Genomic DNA, 17,960 nt, shown 5'->3' with positions numbered 1-17,960 from the left:
CCCGTGTCCCCTGCATCGGCAGGCGGACTCTCAACCACTGCACCACGAGGGAAGCCCCAGATGCATATTTTTAAAATGCAATATCTGGAGTAATATTCCTTAATTTCCCATTGAAAGCTGTTAATACTTTATGTAAAATGGATGTAATAGATATGGCTTGAAGTTCAACCCCAAACTTAGTTTCAAAAAAAAGATAAAGTAGTGCATCTAATGAAGGTCTGATGGTATTTGCTTCCTGAGCTTCACTTAAGTTTGATTTTCATGAAACTTAGTTTGGGAAGAGTATGGGAGATAGTTTGAAGGCAGTAGCATGTCTCTGGACCAATCCTGTTGCTCCTAGCTGTGAGTTGTCCTCATCAATTGAACTATAGAAACAGATTGGAAAAGAGCAATAGAAGTTTTATGCACGGGTTGCAGGATGGAGGATGAGAGAGAACAGCGTGCATATTGTGGGGATGAGGGTGGGGGAAAATCATTTTGCATCACAGCAGAAAGAAAAGGGAAGTTAGATCTACCTATGTGTCTACGAGAAGCAAATATTTCTAATCAGGTTTTCTCCCTTGTTTCAAAGGTTGCTTCCTTATTATGTTGCTTATCTATACAGCACATGAGAAATACCTTTATAAAGAAAAAGATGATAAATATAAGGTAGGGCTTTAAGGTAAGATTACTTGCCTTTACTTTTGGACAGGGATTCTGCCTCCATGGGACACTTAGCAATGTCTTAAAGACATTTTCAATTGTCACAACTCCAGGAAGGGTGCTCTTGGTATCTAGTGGAGAGAGGCGAGGGATGCTGCTAGATATCCTATAGTGCATAGGACAATCCCCCACAAAAAGGAATTATTGCACCCCAAATGTGCCAACGTTGAGAAATCCTACTTGAGGAAACACTCAGAGCTTGCTTGCTTGCTTTATCTACCTATCTATCTATCGATCTATCTATTCATTTTAACGGGAATAAAAGGTCACTTTACTAACTGTGGATATTCCATCCATGTTTTGTTTTCTTTTTAATTTCCCACCAAGTCAAGCAGCCAGCTATGATTTTTTTTCTTTCTGTACCTAATTGTCTTCTAAAAAGTCAATTTGCTTATTATAAGTAGCCCAAGTTGAGAGAATTAGGTTGAATTTTCTCAGGAACTTATTGAAAGAGGTATTTAGATTTGATGTTTTCTAGAGAAGATTGATGTATCCTTGGTTCTAGAGTCAGAATACCTGAATGTTAATCCTGACTTTAAGTTTCTCATCTGTGAAATGGACTTACACTTCAAACTACTTCATAGGAAAATTGTACAGATTAATTGAAATAATTCATATAAAACACTTAGAATAGTACCTAGCATAAGTGCTAAATAAATGTTAGCTATTTTTAAGGAAAACTACTCCAAAATGATGACCCATGACAGCCTTGATCATAGACTTGATTGTACATCCTCAAGCTCCTCACTATATGAGTGCCTCTAGACGAATGTAAGTGCCATTATGTGAATGTATGTGCCAATAAGTTGAGTTCTTTTATACTCTCATAGGGGACACTAGCTGCATATCATAAAGTAATAGTGGATTATATAACTATAAATGCAACCAACAAATTTGCTAGATCACCTGGAATTTTACATAGCTGAGGACTGTTGAAGATTCTTTTCCAAGTTGTAATAATAAAAATTAGAATGCATTCTGTGTAATTTTCCTTATTGGACTAGCTCCTGTTGCTGCTATTGTAGAATATGCTTAATCCTCCTCCCACTTGGCAGCATTTTTAGATATTTTACTGAGTTGCAGTTGTGCCCTTTGTATCTATATTTCATATTACATGAATACATTAATACAAAAACCAGTGTTGTTTGTGTACAAAAATCATCATTTATTCAACAAATGGCATTGTGCTAGGTGCTTGGAATACAGAGACAAATAAGACAAGCTCCAGCTGTGAAGCAGACAGACATACTCTAGTTTCAGAGAGAGACACTTACAGAGAAGTCGCAGCACAGCATGGTGGGTGATATACTAGACACATGAGATAAATGTGCTGAAACGCACCATTTGTAAACTATGTTTAAGTCAACGGATATAACAGGCAACAATTTCAAGCATCAGAAACAGAATGGATAAGCAACAAGGTCCTACTGTATTGCACAGAAGACTATATTCAATACCTTATGATAAACCATAATGGAAAAGAATATTAAGAAAAGAATGTATATATTTGTATAACTGAATCACTTTGCAGTACAGCAATAATTAACACAACATTTTAAATGAACTATACTTCAATAACAAATAAATAAACAAACAGAAGAAAATTATGGAAGTAAACTCCTGCTGCATTTTTGTTTACTTATCTGTAAATTCAGGCAATGCTGGTCAAGAGTAATAGAGTAATAGAGTTGATTTACTTAAATGTATCCATTTTACATTTTATTCTCCATATTGGAAGTTTCAAGGACAAAAGATGTCAACTATAGAAATGTGTTGTAACATTACCAACCACCAGAAAAAAAAATTCGTTTGCATACAAGAAAGTATAAAAATATCTGCAACCGAAAAGTGAAGCTCTGGTCTTCCTTTGTCCCATAGACACAACTCTAAAGGTATTAGATGCAGTTGGGAGCACCTCATCTTAAAGGTTACAAACACAGTGATGGGAGAGAGAGTAATCAAGGTAATACAGTGAACCCAAATAGTGTAATATGGAAAAAAGTTTAAAAACTGGGCATAAATAGACCAGCTATAAGGAGTCTTGTGGGGCAATATAATAATTGTTTTCCAATATTACAAAAGGGATTAACCCATGTTGTGAAATAAAGTGTAGAAATAGAACTGTTGGGTAAAGTATTCATTTCAGCCTATAAAGAAATGTTAAAATAAAGTTTAAAAAAATATGAAATGAACTGTCTTAAGGATGCAGAGAATTCTTTCTCATTCGAGTTGTTTGTCCACAGGAGTGAACACAGGTGGTGGGATTACTGTAGAGGAATTCAAACATCATATGGGTGATAATGAATTACTGCTCTTTCCAACATTGAGAAATTCTGATTTTAAAATGGGACACAATTAATTGGTACTTGACTAAATTTGCTAATGAAACTAGAAATGGATTAAATGTTGAATACTATTCTGGGCTGCAGTCAAGTACAGAGAAATAAAATTACATCACTGGTGACCCTTGGGTCTGCCACAGAAATGAGATATCTATCTCATGAGTCTATTACCGTCAGCAAAAAAATATTTTTAAATGACAATTAAAGGGTGGCTATCTTCCCTAACTAATGAAAGTTCAATATCTTCTAATTATATTGGTGGCACAGTATGGTTGCAAAATGTGACTTAGTAGCTCTAATGCAGTACTGTAATGAGTCGTCTCATTCTGGCTCTATGCTGTATGCTTTTAAATCTCTTGGGCCTATGAAATAGGCCATTATCAGAGGACAAGGAACTCAATGCTCAATGTTTTTGACATGGTATGGGAAAGTGGCTGCTTAGGGAACAACAAAATATTTTTAAAATTCAGTTTATTTCAGCAATCATTTATTACTGTTTACCCTATACCATTCTGCTTGTTAGATGCTAAAAATAATACAAAGATCAATAACGTATGCATATTCCCTCAAGGTGATCACTATTTAGTGGGAGAGTAAAACATGTTAAAAATATCTGTTACAGAGTGGAGAAAGTGTGTTAATGAAGCTGTGATAAAACACCGTGGAGGGGACTTCCCTGGTGACACAGTGGTTAAGAATCTGTCTGCCAATACAGGGGACACAGGTTCGAGCCCTGGTCTGGGAAAATCCCCCATGCTGCGGAGCAACTAAGCTCGTGCACCGCAACTACTGAGCCTGCACTCTAGAGCCCACAAGTCACAACCACTGAGCTTGTGTGCCACAGCTACTGAAGCCTGTGTGCTCAGAGCCTATGCTCCACAACAAGAGAAGGCACCGCAGTGAGAAGCCCATGCACCACAATGAAGAATAGCCCCCAGTGGCCGCAACTAGAGAAAGCCCACGTGCAGCAACGAAGACCCAATGCAGCCAAAAATAAATAAATAAACAAATAAAAATTTTAAAAGAAAAAGAAAACAACTCATGGACAGGGGCTGTCAGATCTGCTGGTGGATGGTGATGACGGTGGGGAAGAAGGTTGGAAATCTAGGAATAAGTTACATCTGAGCAGGGTCCTAAAACAGAATTTGTCAGACTAAGCCTTATAAAAACTGTAGAGTAGGCATTGTAAACACAGCTAACTACACGAATGAAAGCATGTGAAGGCATGACAGGGTTGGTGGGATTAGGTATTGGATGTCTCTGTTGGCAAAGACCTGAAAGTGAAGCTGTAAAGTCAGATGGAATTGCAACTAAACGAGGTTGAATCCGCCAAGGATCTTAAACTTATTTCCCTCAATCTTTGTTTTTAATCCAGAGTTTACTTACTTCCCAGCAGACTGAGGTTGCTCTTCATGACTGTTTCTGGGCTGTTACTTTTCTATCCTAATATATTAAAAACAAATTAAACAAATCTACTTCTTTGGGCTGCACAGCATTTTACAACATTCAACTCTCCACTTACCCACACGGTTGCGTTCACTTTCTGTGTTTTAGATTCAGTCTCCACAATTTATCAAGAACCTCAGCACTTGTTCATGCTATTTGACTAAAGCCCATACAATTTTGATTGAGGTCAAGTCTATATGGATAGTAATCCTCCTAACATTTTGGCCTCTCAGTTTTCTTAACATCCTGACCCTCAAGGACCTTCTCACTTTCTTCACTTCAGCCAGTCACCTTCGAATTCCTACCTTTTGTTATCTATTGTTTTCCTTTTTGTCTCAATTTTACCCCCACAAAGACATTACTTCAAGCATTTTATACTCTGACCACAAGATTATCTTTGCGCAGATGGAAAACTTGATCATGTCCAATACATCCATTTTTTATCTTCATTTCCACCTGTAGGCACTTCTTTCTTCTGTTAATCCTTCAGCTCTCAGATATCTTCATTTCCAGTCTACCCAATACAGATTGCTTGGTCCATCCTTTTAAAAACACAGCTGTATCTTCTCTAAACATTTTCTGTTAATGTTCCTACAGAAGCCCTGAGACTGACAGTAACTGAGTTAATCAAAGTAACTGAAATTTGAGTTGTCCAGGTTGTTCTCACAGTCAGAGAGAATGGCCCAGCACTACCTTGAGAAGAAAGAGATTGCTATTAACCCTCCTATAAAAAGTATTTCAGGACTAATATTCCATATAAGCTAGTAGTAAAGTGAACCCACTTTAAAATTGTTAATATAAGTTGGAATAGTAAGATTTTAACAGTTGGTTAGAAGAGTAAAACTGAATTGAAACTTGTAAGGTTCACATTTGGACATGAAAACTTCAGAACCATCTGAATTTTTATACGCAGATGGACCTTTTTAAGTAATATATACCATAGAACTGAATAGTAATGTGTTTCTGGTCTTGTTTTATTAAATTCCTAGCTATTGTTTTTCCTACATAATTCTATATATTAGAATTCTATATCTTCTAACCATCTTTCAAATCCACACATTCCTTTCTATCTCCACTTCAACTATTCTAGATCAAACTTTCATCATGATGAGACTGTAATATCCTTCTAATCAGTTTCCTTGATTCCACCTTTTCCTCCTTTCTACCTTCTAATTCATATAGATGCTATAACTGAAGTTACATTTTTCAGCTGTAAATCTTTCCCTTTTGCTCTTTAAACATTTCAGTTCCTATCTGTCCTTCTTCTGGTAAAGGTCTAAATCCTTCAGATAACCTAAAGAGTCATGCCCTGGCCCCTATCTTCCTCTTTATCTGCAACCCTTGGAATACCCTTGTTTCCTCTCTCTCTAATCTCTCTCTAGCCTCTTTCCCAAACTTGGGATGCACCACATTCTCTTTGGCCACTTCTGTGTTTTCTGTTTTGCTCCAGAAATGTTGAGAAAAGATCAACCTTTACTCATGATTTTGTCCCCTTTGCTGATGACAGTGTTTGGCATGTAGAAGTAGTTCAGTAAGTATCTATTTATTTAATGAAAGGAAGGCCAAAGGAACTCTGTCCATACATAGTGTATTTGTTACATTTGTATTGTTACATAGTGTATTTCATTCTTCTAAAATAACCCCCCTACACACACATTTTTAATATTTCTGGAACTCAAGGTGTATCTTTTAATTGATAATATTATATAGTCAACTTTCTGCCCAGTGGCTTTCACATCATAGTAGTCAAGACAAAAACTGTATAAAATTGCTTTTGCAGATGACATGATGGTACAGTTATAACTTCTTGACTCTGCTGTCAACAAACCACTGGTGAACCATTTAAACAAAGAATATGAGTCCTGGTTATTGTCTCAAAACCTTGTGTTGAAAGTATCTGTAGGAAAAGTTACAGAATAGGTGCAGTGGTTTGAGAGGCAGTCTAAGTGATAATATTGGAGCACACTTTAAGAAATGCCACATTATCAAAACTCTTGTTAGAACAAAGGAGGATACCTTGTAGAAAAATATGGAAACTAATAGCTCTGAGTTGAAAAGTGATTCACAAGATTAGAGCCCTGAATGAGATGATGTTTTAGGAAAACCACAATCAATGTATTCTGATTATATTTTTCTTTTCATGTTTGTACAACACATTTGTAAAACGTGATATATGACAGAATATTTTTAAATAAGTTTAAATAAAAAATTCTAGCCATCATCAAAAAATCTATGAACAATAAATGCTGGAGAGGGTGAGGAGAAAAGGGAACCCTCCTACACTGCTGGTGGGAATGTAAACTGGTACAGCCACGATGGAGAACAGTATGGAGGTTCCTTAAAAAACTAAAACTAGAGCTACCATATGATCCAGGAATCCCACTCCTCAGCATATATCCAGAGGAAACCATAATTTGAAAAGATATATGCACCCCAAAGTTTATTGCAGCACTATTTACAATAGCCAGGACATGGAAGCAACCTAAATGTCCATCAACAGAGGAGTGGATAAAGAAGATGTGGTACATATATACAATGAAATATTACTCAACACTGAAAAAGAACAAAATAATGCCATTTGCAGCAACATGGGTGGACCTAGAGATTATCATACTGAGTGAAGTAAGTCAAACAGAGAAAGACAAATATCCTTTGATATCACTTATAGATGAAATATGAAAGAAAAAAAGGGTACAAATGAACTTATCCACAAAACAGAGTTACAGATGTAGTAAACACACTTATGGTTACCAAGGGGTAAGGGGGAGAGGGATAAATTGGAAGATTGGGATTGACATATACACACTACTATATATAAAAGAGATAACTAATAAGGACCTACTTATAGCACAAGGAACTCTACTCAGTACTCTGTAATGGCGTATATGGGAAAAGAATATAAAAAAGAGTGGATATATGTATATGTATAACAGATTCACTGTACTGTACACCTGAAACTAACACAACATTGTAAATCAACTCTACTCCAATAAAAATTTTTTTAAAAATTCTAAGTGATAAAACATTGTATTGATATCATAGTTTATGTAATAGCATTTATTCTTTCTTAGTGGTTAATAAAATACTGACACAATGGGATCTTTAATAAAATTTATTAATATCCACTATTTTAGAAAGTTCAGGGCATTTCATAGATTTGTTTTTATTAGAAAAAGTCATAGAATCATAGATACTCAGATGGGACATTAGGTTTTCTCAAATCAACACTACAAATCTTAAATGATGATTAAAAAGAGTTACTTTACTATTTTCAAGTAGCTAGTTACTGACCCTATAAATTCAGTGATTTTTTTTTCTTTTCTGTTGGATCCATACTGAGTCATTTCTCTCTCTCAATATTATATGGAAGAACTGTATCTCAGCAATATGGTTTTGTACTAGAAAGAGCTGGATTCCCAAGCAGATGGTTCTAAAGGCATACCAAGATGGTAAGAAATTCCTGAAGCCTATTTTATCCTTTCTGTTCCTCATAACTTGCCTACCTGCCATGTGCTATGAGGCCTATGATTCAAATGAGCTCTCTGCAAAAATCTGGATACCAAAAATACGCCTTGCTTCAGAAAAACCTCAACATCCACTCCCACCACCAAAAGGAGGAAGACAAAAATTGCCATGGTTAGCAGCCTTTCCACAAGGAATATTTTACACTTCATATTAATTCACTCTGAGCTTCTCATAAGCAATAGGAACCACTGATACACTAAGAAGGTTTTGATTTTCCACGATTCAAGTTAGTCAACTTGTTATTTTAGCTTTATTATAGTCATTTCACAGGAATTCAGATTTAGGTCGGCAACTTGAGAAGTACTCAAGAAAATGTACATTTTTTCCTCTACTCTTTTTTTAAAATTTATTTTACTTTATTTTTTTAAATTTATTTATTTATGACTGTGTTGGGTCTTTGTTGCTGTGCACAGGCTTTCTCTAGCTGTGGTGAGTGGGGGGCTACTCTTTGTTGTGGTGCGCGGGCTTCTCATTGTGGTGGCTTCTCTTGTTGCGGAGCACGGGCTCTAGGTGCACTGGCTTCAGTAGTTGTAGCACGCGGGCTCAGTAGTTGCGGCTCACAGGCTTAGTTGCTCTGTGGCATGTGGGATCTTCCAGGACCAGGGCTTGAACATGTGTCCCCTGCATTCACAGGCGGATTCTTACTGTGCCACCAAGGAAGTCCCTATTTTTATTTTTTTAATTGTTATTTTATATTGGAGTAGAGTTGATTAACAATGTTGTGTTAGTTTCAGGCTCCATCTTTAGGATGAAAACTGACAAGCCTGGTGATTGGACAATAGCTGACATTTAATCAGCATCTGCTAAAATGAAAATAGAATGAAAAAGAAAAAGAATTATTTTCATTCAGTCTGAGGCTGAAAGTGAGCTTAATAGTCACTGCAGAGCCAAACATTAGCACCAAAGTGAGTCCTGCAAAAGGGCTTTGCTGGAAACTTTGTTTCTGGTGTCAGATTTCTTTAATGGCACTGCTGTGTCTCCTGGACCACTGACTCAGTGGGTTTGATGGGAGGAAAAACCTACTGTGTCAAGGAGCTAAGAAAAGCTGACTCCAACTATTTCTAACAAGCTAGATATGGGCAGTAATACAGAGCCATTTCTATGTTTTTTCTCTCTTTTTGTCTCTCCCTGTCTTTTTTCTTTCTTCATAGCAAAAATACTTTAAAAAAATCTATCAGTTTGCATTTGCATTTCTCTTCTGAATGACTCTAGAGCTCCTGCTTGGAGTTTCAGAATAAAAATGAAACTGAAGTCCTTATTGTTGTGATTGTGTAGCGTGAACCTAGCATAGCCGACTATGGTAGGAGAGAGATGGATTCTTGGGACCCATAAATTATCTAAACTGGAAGCTATGCAGATCATAGAGTCCTTTTCTAAGAAAGGACTTATTGCCCCCCACCCATGTCACCCAGTTAAGAGGACAAAGTAGTATTTGGGTCTTGTGCTCAGTGGTAGGAATTATTCAAGACCAATCTATTCTTTTATCTTAAATTAGAAAACTACTAACACTGAACCTGGATAGAGTGGTATAAGCAACAACCCACAAGGAAAGGAGTCATTGGGTTTTATTTTTACTCTTTCAGGGAATTGTGTAATGACAAAATCTGGAAAGTTGAGTGCTGAATATGCACATAATTTTTGGATAAGTCGGCCAGTCTAAGGGATTTCTGTTAGACCATGGCAGTACTCAGCTGATTCCTAATTTGACCCCATTGATTGTTTTGTAGAAATATACTAAGTACCATCAATGTTTCCCATATGAACGGTGTTAGTGGAATAGAATTATATTTGACATTTTCTGCTACAGGTTCTGTTTCGGTGTTAAGTACATACATGCTTTTCTTCCCAGTGCCAATTTCTTCTTCTCTTGGTTATTTCTCTGCAGTTATTCAGATGTCCACATCTCCCCTGAGGAGTCCCCATGCTTTGAGAAAAGTGGCTTCATCATTGGTTTACTGTGGAGCATGTGGCTGATGCCTAAGCTAATCAGGGAAATACTATATTTTGTATTATTGATTCAAAGCTAAACGACTACCCCAATGGAAGCCAGTGAGATGCAAGTTGTTTCTGGGGAATTCCTTAGAAGGAATCTTCCTCACTTTTCAAACTCTCCCTCTTTCTACGGACTTAAAGGCAGAGCAGGTAGCCAGGGATTTATGGCAGTCATCTTGTGACACGGGGGGATGCTTTTCTTAGAATGATGTTGATACCACAGGGCAGAGCAGAGGGCTGAAAATTGAGAACTTGAACGCTGGGTCAGTGAATCAAACAAATTGTGACACCTGCTCTTCTTCTGGCCTCTGAAATTGTAAGGGATAATAAATCATTTTTATTAAGTGAGTTTGAGTTGAGTTTTTTGTTACAGGCACTATCAAGTCCTAATTGCTAGATTATATATTTAAAATATTTGATATAACTAAATAGAAATGAGGCTTATTAATAGAAGATTCTTCAAAAGCTACTACTGACATTTTTTGTGAATTTAAGAATCATAATTTGAGCTTCATTGTTTAGTTTGTATCTTCACAACCTGCACATCTATTTAGAATGAACACAAAACTCTTTGAACTCAACAAAAATATTCTTTGGGAGTGATGATTTACAATAAAGAATGAAAATGATATGCATTCTATTACATCATTAGACATAGTATGTAAATATGAGTATTAAATTTTTAGGACACACTTTAGAAATTCCATGGATGAGAGTGCCCCCTTGACCTGCAAACACAAGCTACTTCCAATTATGGGAGAAAGTTTTGTATGTTTTTCCGTAACATTTCAGCTTTGTATCTCTCTCAATTCTCTGATGTAATACTGTGACCTAGAAAGTCTCTCAAACTTCTTTTGGCAGGAAGTCATTAGGGTTTGAGTCATTTCATAAGAACATGGCGCAGGTCCTAAAGGAAGGACACTTAGCTGGCACTGTGCGGAGACAACTTGTCATGTGTGCTCCAGAGACTGTCAATATCTGAGTCAGTCTGCTCAGGGACACACTCCAGATTATCTTTAATAGATGGCAGCTAATCTATTTACCCCGCAAATGAAAACCCAGCAAGATTCACCATTCCCAGATTGTCTGAAGTGTTATTCCCCTCCTTTCTCTACCCTGTCTTATCAATCTGCTTCCTTCTTTGTTTCATGAAAACAGTCCAAAGGCATTCTCTCACATCTGTGTGTACACTTTGTGCAACAGCCCAATAATATTGCTGACCAATATATCCAAGTTATTTTTTAATGGCTAAATAGTTCTTGGTTATTCTTTGACAGGTCCAAGCTGAAACATATTTCCATTTCTTCTCTGACACTGTTCAGAAACATGAATTACTATGATTCCTCTATACCTTTAGACTAAATAATCAGGACTCTTGCTTAAAATAGCTGTCCACCTTTTCAGATGAGACTGTCATGTCTTATACAGCTGTATCTCAGTCACATAGTGCACAAAGTTCAATCCTTCTGGTCCACCTAACAGTATGCAAAATTGCACACTCATGCTGCTCTGCACAGGCCATATTCAAGTCTGATTCATGCCCCATACCTCTCAATCCTCTGCCAAAATGACTGTAGCCACGTCTATTGGAACTCTTTTAAGTGTCCCTTTTCTCTTTCTTTTCTTTATCTCTATTTCTTAATTGAAACCTGGCTGTCTACCAAGCTCACCAACTTCTCTGCAGCTCTCTCAAGTGGAAGGGGTTTTTCTTCCCTCTCTGAATCTTACAAATTGTGGCAAGTATCCCACCCCCACTTCTTATTATGGAAACTTCCCAATCATTTTCTTTTCCTTTCCTAAAACAAAAATAACATCAACAACAAAAGCAAAAACACAGATCCTTTGAATTTTATGCATCTTGTGCCACTTGGGAGCTAATATCTCCAGCATTTCCAGTCACTCCCACATATTAGTTGAAGAATTTAGTTTTTGGCTCACAGAACTAGGTATGACATTCTGGTATTTTCTGCATTGATTTTGATGCATGTAATATGTATTACATGTTCATAATCTACCTAATACATTGGATTCTTAATATCTCAGATTTCTATCTTCTTATAACCTTTTCTGCCATATTACCTTAACAACCTACTCCCTACTTACCCCCAAACTGTAAGCTAACACAGAATGCTCATCTTCCAAAATCTTAGCTAAAGGCCATCACTTCCTATTCTCCCAGTGTACTTTTTCTAGTATCCAAATTATCCAAACTGATATTACATAAAATCTATTTGGATATATGCTTCCAGTTTTATTTTCAAAATATGTCTAAACTATTATTCCTCACCACCTCATCTGTTACAAATCTATCCCAAGAGTGCATCATCTTAAAACTGGGTTATTTTAATGGCTTCTAAACATGACATTTACACTTTTCCTCTTGTGTTCTCCTCCCCCAGCCCCAGGAAGCATTCTGAATACAGCCAGCGGAGTGTGTGTGTGTGTGTGTGTGCGTGTGTGTGTGTGTGTGTGTGTGAGAATTCAGAAAAAGCATTCTAATAGTTTCCTTCTCACTTGCCATGAAATCCAGCCTTACCTATGTCTTGCAAAACTTACAGCTTACCATGCTCTGACCTATGGCTTTCTCTTGGCTGCCATCTTACTCTTCCAGTCACACTCTCTGCATTCCTCAGTTTTCCCTGGGATACTTGTTCCTTGCTTCTATTAATACTCTCTCACTGTTTCTCTGAAATCTGTGTTTTTAAAGAAAGATATTTTTACTCAGTAATTTAAGGATCAGAATTAAGATTATTTTATGTATTTTCTAACTCACATTAATAAAGTGTTATAAAAATAATTTGTAGAATCAAAGTATAGTTATGTGACTAACAGTGGGCAGTTTATACAACAGCTTGCTCAGCAAAACATGACATGGAGATTTGGGGAGGATAGTATCCAGTGAGATACTATAAAGTGACATTGGATAGTGGGTTAATTAAGAGCACTTTGGCGGCAGACCTGCGCTTACATCCAGGTTTCACTAAGGTTGGTTGTGTGACAGTGCAAAGTGCTTAATGTACAAAGTTGGAAAGGCGTGGTAAAAGAGCACATCCTTCACTGATTCCTGACCTTAATGGAAAAACTGAGTTTCTTGGAATAAGAATAATTTAGGCTGTAGGTTTTTTGTGGATATTCTATATCAAGTTCAGGAAGGTCTCCTTTAATTCTAGTTTACTGAGAGTTTTTATCATGAATGGGGGTTATATTTTGTCAAATGCTTTTTCTGCATCTATTGATATGATATGTGATTTTTGTTTTAGCCTGGATATTACGGTTGCTTTAATTGAGTTTTGAGTGTTGAACCAGACATGCATGCCTGAGATAAATCTCACTTGGTCATGGTATATAATTCTTTTCATACATTAATGGATTCAATTCACCGATATTTTATTTAAGGTCTTTGTATCTATGTTCATGAGAGATATTGATCTGCAGTATTTTTCGTCTTGTCTTTTTCTGGTTTGGGTATTAGGATAATACTGACCTAATAAAATGAATTAGAAAGTATTAATAAAATGAATTAGAAAGTATTAATTTCATTTAATTTCATTGAAAAAGATTGCAGAGAATTGGTATAATTTTTTCCTTAAAATATTGTAGAACTCAATAGTGACCCCATCTGGGTCTGGTTCTTTCTGTTTTGGAAGGTTAATAATTGTTGGTTTAATTTATTGAATAAATATAGGCTATTCAGATGGTCTATGTCTTCCTGGGTGAGTTTTGGCAAGTTGTGTCATTCAAGGAATTGGTCCATTTCATCTAGGTTACCAAATATATGGCCATAGAGTTGCTCATTGTATTCTTTGATTATTCTTGTTTTTTCATTAAGAAATAAATTGACATATAACCTTGCATTAATTTCAGGTGTACAATATAATAATGATTCAATCTATGTATATATTGTGAAATGATAAGTACAGTTAGCATCAATCACCACACATAGTTACAATTTTTTTCTTGTAATGAGAACTTTTAAGATCTACTCAGCAACTTTCAAATATACAATACTGTACTGTTAACTATAGTCACCATCCTGTGCATTATATCCCTAGGACTTATTTATTTTATAAATGGAATTTTGTACCTGTTGACCACCTTCATTATTCTTAGTGCCTATGGTACCTGTTGTGATGTCCCCTCTTTCATTTCAGATATTAGTACTTTGTGCCCTTTTTCTTTTTTTCTTAGTCTCATTAGAGGTTTATTGGTTTTATTGATTTTTTCAAAGAACCAGCTTTTGGTTTCATTGGTTTACTCTACTGATATCTAGTTTTCAATTTCATTGATTTCTGCTCTCATTCTTATTATTTCTTTTATTCTGCTTACTTTGGATTTATTTTGTCATTCTTTTTCTAATTTTCTAAGGTGAAAACTTAGATTACTGATTTTAGCTCTTTCTTCCTTTCGAACATATGCATCCAATGCTATAGACTTTCCTCTAAGCACTGCTTTTGCTGCATTCTGCAAATGTTGATAAGTTGTGTTTTTATTTTAATTTAGTTCAAAATATTTTAAAAATTTCTCATGAGATTTCTTCTTTGACCCATGTGTTATTTATAAGTGTGTTATTAAATCTCCATACATTTTGATATCTTCCATTTACCTTCCTATTATTGATTTCTAATTTAATTTCATTGTGGTCTGAGAGAAGACATTTGTATGATTTATATATATTTTTACAGTTTGTTAAGCGGTGTTTTATAGGATGGAATGTGGTTTATCTTGGTGAACGCCCCTTGTGATCTTGAGAAGAGTGTGTATTTTTCTGTTGTTGGATGAAATAGTCTATAAATATTCATTATATGTGGTTGATTGATGGTGTTTTGAGTGCAACTATGTTCTTACTAATTTTCTGCCTGCTAGATCTGTCCATTTATGATAGAGAGCAACTGAAGTCTCCAGTATGGAGTCATCCAATTCTCTATGAAGCATTATGAGTTTTAGCCTTATCTATTCATAATAACTTTCCTTGCTTTGAGGTCTGCTCTATCTATCTATTCATAATAACTTTCCATGCTTGAGGTCTGCTCTATCTGAACTTAATATCACTACTCCAGTCTATTTTTATTCGTGTTTGCATGGTATGCTTTTCTCCACTCATTTACTTATAATCCGTATGTATATTTATATTTAAAGTGGGTTTCTTATAGATAACATAGAGTTAGGTATTGTTTTTTGATCCACTCTGGAAATCTCTTTTAATTGGTGCTTTTAGACCATTGATATTCAAAGTGATTATTGAATTATTGATATAGTTAGATTAATATCTACCATATTTGTTACTGTTTATTTGTTGCTCTTGTTCTTAGTTTTTTGTCTGCCACCCCTTTTCTGAATTTTATGATTTTAATTGAGCATTTTATGTGATTTCATTTTCTCTTTCTTAGCATATCACTGATACTTCTTTGAAAACTATATTTAGTGGTTGCCCTAGAGTTTGCAAAATACATTTACAACTAATAGAAGTCCACTTTCAGATAACACTATACTGCTTCCCTAGCAATTTGAGTAGCTTATAATAACAATGTAACTCTAATTCCTCTCTCCCATCTCTTGTATCATTGCTGTCATCCATTTTTTATATATAAGCATATATATAAATATATATATGCATACATAATTAAGTATATCGTTGCTATCATTTTGAATAAACTATCTGTTCAACCAATTAAGAATAAGAAAAATCAAAGTTTTTATTTAGTCTTTACATATTCCTTTGTCAATGCTCTTCTTTCTTTATGCAGATCCAAGTTTCTGACCTATATATTTTCCTTCTCTCTAAAAAAACCTTCTTTTAATATTTCTTGCATGATAGGTCTACTGGCAAAAAAATCTCTCAACTTTTGTTTGCCTGAAAAAGTATTTAACTTTCCTACACTTTTGAGGGATAATTTCACAGAGTACAGAATTGTTAGTGTTTTTTTTTTTTTCTTTCAACACTAAATATTTCACTCCAAATTTTTCTCTTTTTGCTTGCATGGTTTCTGAAGAGAAGCCATAGGTAACTCTTATTATAGTTCCTCTATATTTAAGGTGTTTTCTCCTTTTTTCAGAATTTTTTTCTTTATCTTTATCTTTTATTTTATATAGTTTAAAAATGACATGCCTATGTATAGTTTTCTTGGCATTTATCCTGCATGGTATTTACTGAGATTCCTGGATATGTGGTTTAGTGTCTTATATTAATTTCAGAAACTCTGTCATTATTTCAAATATTTATTTTTTTCCTTTCCCTTTTTCTGTTCCTTCTGGTATTTCCATTATGCAAGTGTTCCATCTTTTGTGTTTGTCTCACAATCTCTGACTTCTATCCTTCTTTTTTTCATTTTTTTTTTCTCTTTGCTTTTCACTTTGTGAGGTTTCTATTGAGATATTCTAAACTTAGAGATTATTTTTCTCAGCTACTAATAAATCCATCAAAACCATTATTTATTTCTGTTACAGTGTTTTTGACATTCAGCATTTCATTTTGATTCTTTCTTAGGGTTTCTATCTCTCTGCTTGTATTATTCATCTGTTTTAACATGCTGTCTACTTTATCCTTTAGAAACCTTAGCATAACAATCATAGCTGTTTTAAACTGCTGGTCTGGTAATTCCAACATTTTTTGCCTTGTCTGGTCAGACATTTGCTCTTCTTCTTCAAATTGTACTTCTTGCCTTTTAGTATGTCTTGTAATTTGTTCTTGATAGCTAGACATGTACCAGGTAAAAGGAACTGTTGTAAGTATAACTCTAATAATATAGTTGTAGGGGAAGAGAAGCTTTCTATAGTCCTATGATTAAATCTTATTCTTTTTAATGTGTCTATGCTTCTGGACTGTGAACTTCACAAGTATTTCTCAGGTTTTTCCTTCTTCCATATGTGGGACAAGATTGCCAGAGTGGGCTGGAATTGGGTAATTCCCTTCTTCCATGTGGAAGTCTACAGCTGACTATAGTTGGGTATTTCTCTCTCCCAGGTCAGTTAGGCCCTGAAAATACTCCAGCAGATTAGGTTCTGGTTGACTAGTTTCTCCTGAGCAAAGGCCTGTTGAGACCACCAGAATGCTCTGGTGTATTTCAGAATTGTTCCTTTTCACCTCCCCTTGCCAAAAGCATAAGGAGATTTTTCTCTTATATTTACTGTGAGTACCTGGTGGAGCTCCTGGAAGCAAAATTCACAATACTGTGGAGTCCTCCATATGACTGGGCCCCCTTGGAGTTTTTACCTTTAAGGGTTGTCCACACTGAGCCTCCAGCAATTCAATTGTAGTTGAGGTTTTCCTACCTTCACACTGGTTCCCATGATGATCTCCTCTCCTTAGTCTTTGGTCAGAGAAGCCACAGCTCCTTGTATTTGACTGCCTATTTCTCCAATCTTCGAGAAGTGAGTTTTTCCTCACTTTTCTTACAAATGCAGAAGAGTTGTTGATTTTTCAATCTGTTTAGCTTTTACTTGTTAAGACAAAGCGATGACTTCCAAGTTCCTTACATTCAGAAATGAAAACTGAAAATCTCTTCTTAATTTATTCTAATTTTTCTCTTCTGTGAAATATAGCTATTAAGTTTGTTTTGACTAAAAAATCGTTACTGATAATTTAATGTATTCCCAACTCTTCTAGGAACTGAGGATAAGGAAATTAAAGATTCAATGTGAAATGCTTGAATCGTAAAAGTGTTTTATAAATGTGAGTTATTACATCATATCAATTTTTAAACCCAGACAGTAGATGTGGTAGCCATTATATTACCTTGCACTTTATATTTATATCACATTATTATAATGTAAATTATGTTTATATTATAATCTATTATTCCCCTCATTATCATATATTTCCATAAAACTTACATTTGGTTCTTGGCCATTTTCAATATATTTTCATTTTTATTATTTATGTAGTACTTGACCATTTTAAAATTTAAGTAGGGGCTTCCCTGGTGGCGCAGTGGTTGAGAGTCCACCTGCCGATGC

The sequence above is a fragment of the Lipotes vexillifer genome, unplaced genomic scaffold (genome assembly GCF_000442215.2).
Source record: "Lipotes vexillifer unplaced genomic scaffold, Lipotes_vexillifer_v1.1 scaffold527, whole genome shotgun sequence".
Classification (NCBI taxonomy): domain Eukaryota; kingdom Metazoa; phylum Chordata; class Mammalia; order Artiodactyla; family Lipotidae; genus Lipotes; species Lipotes vexillifer.
This window is presented reverse-complemented; position numbering follows the sequence as displayed.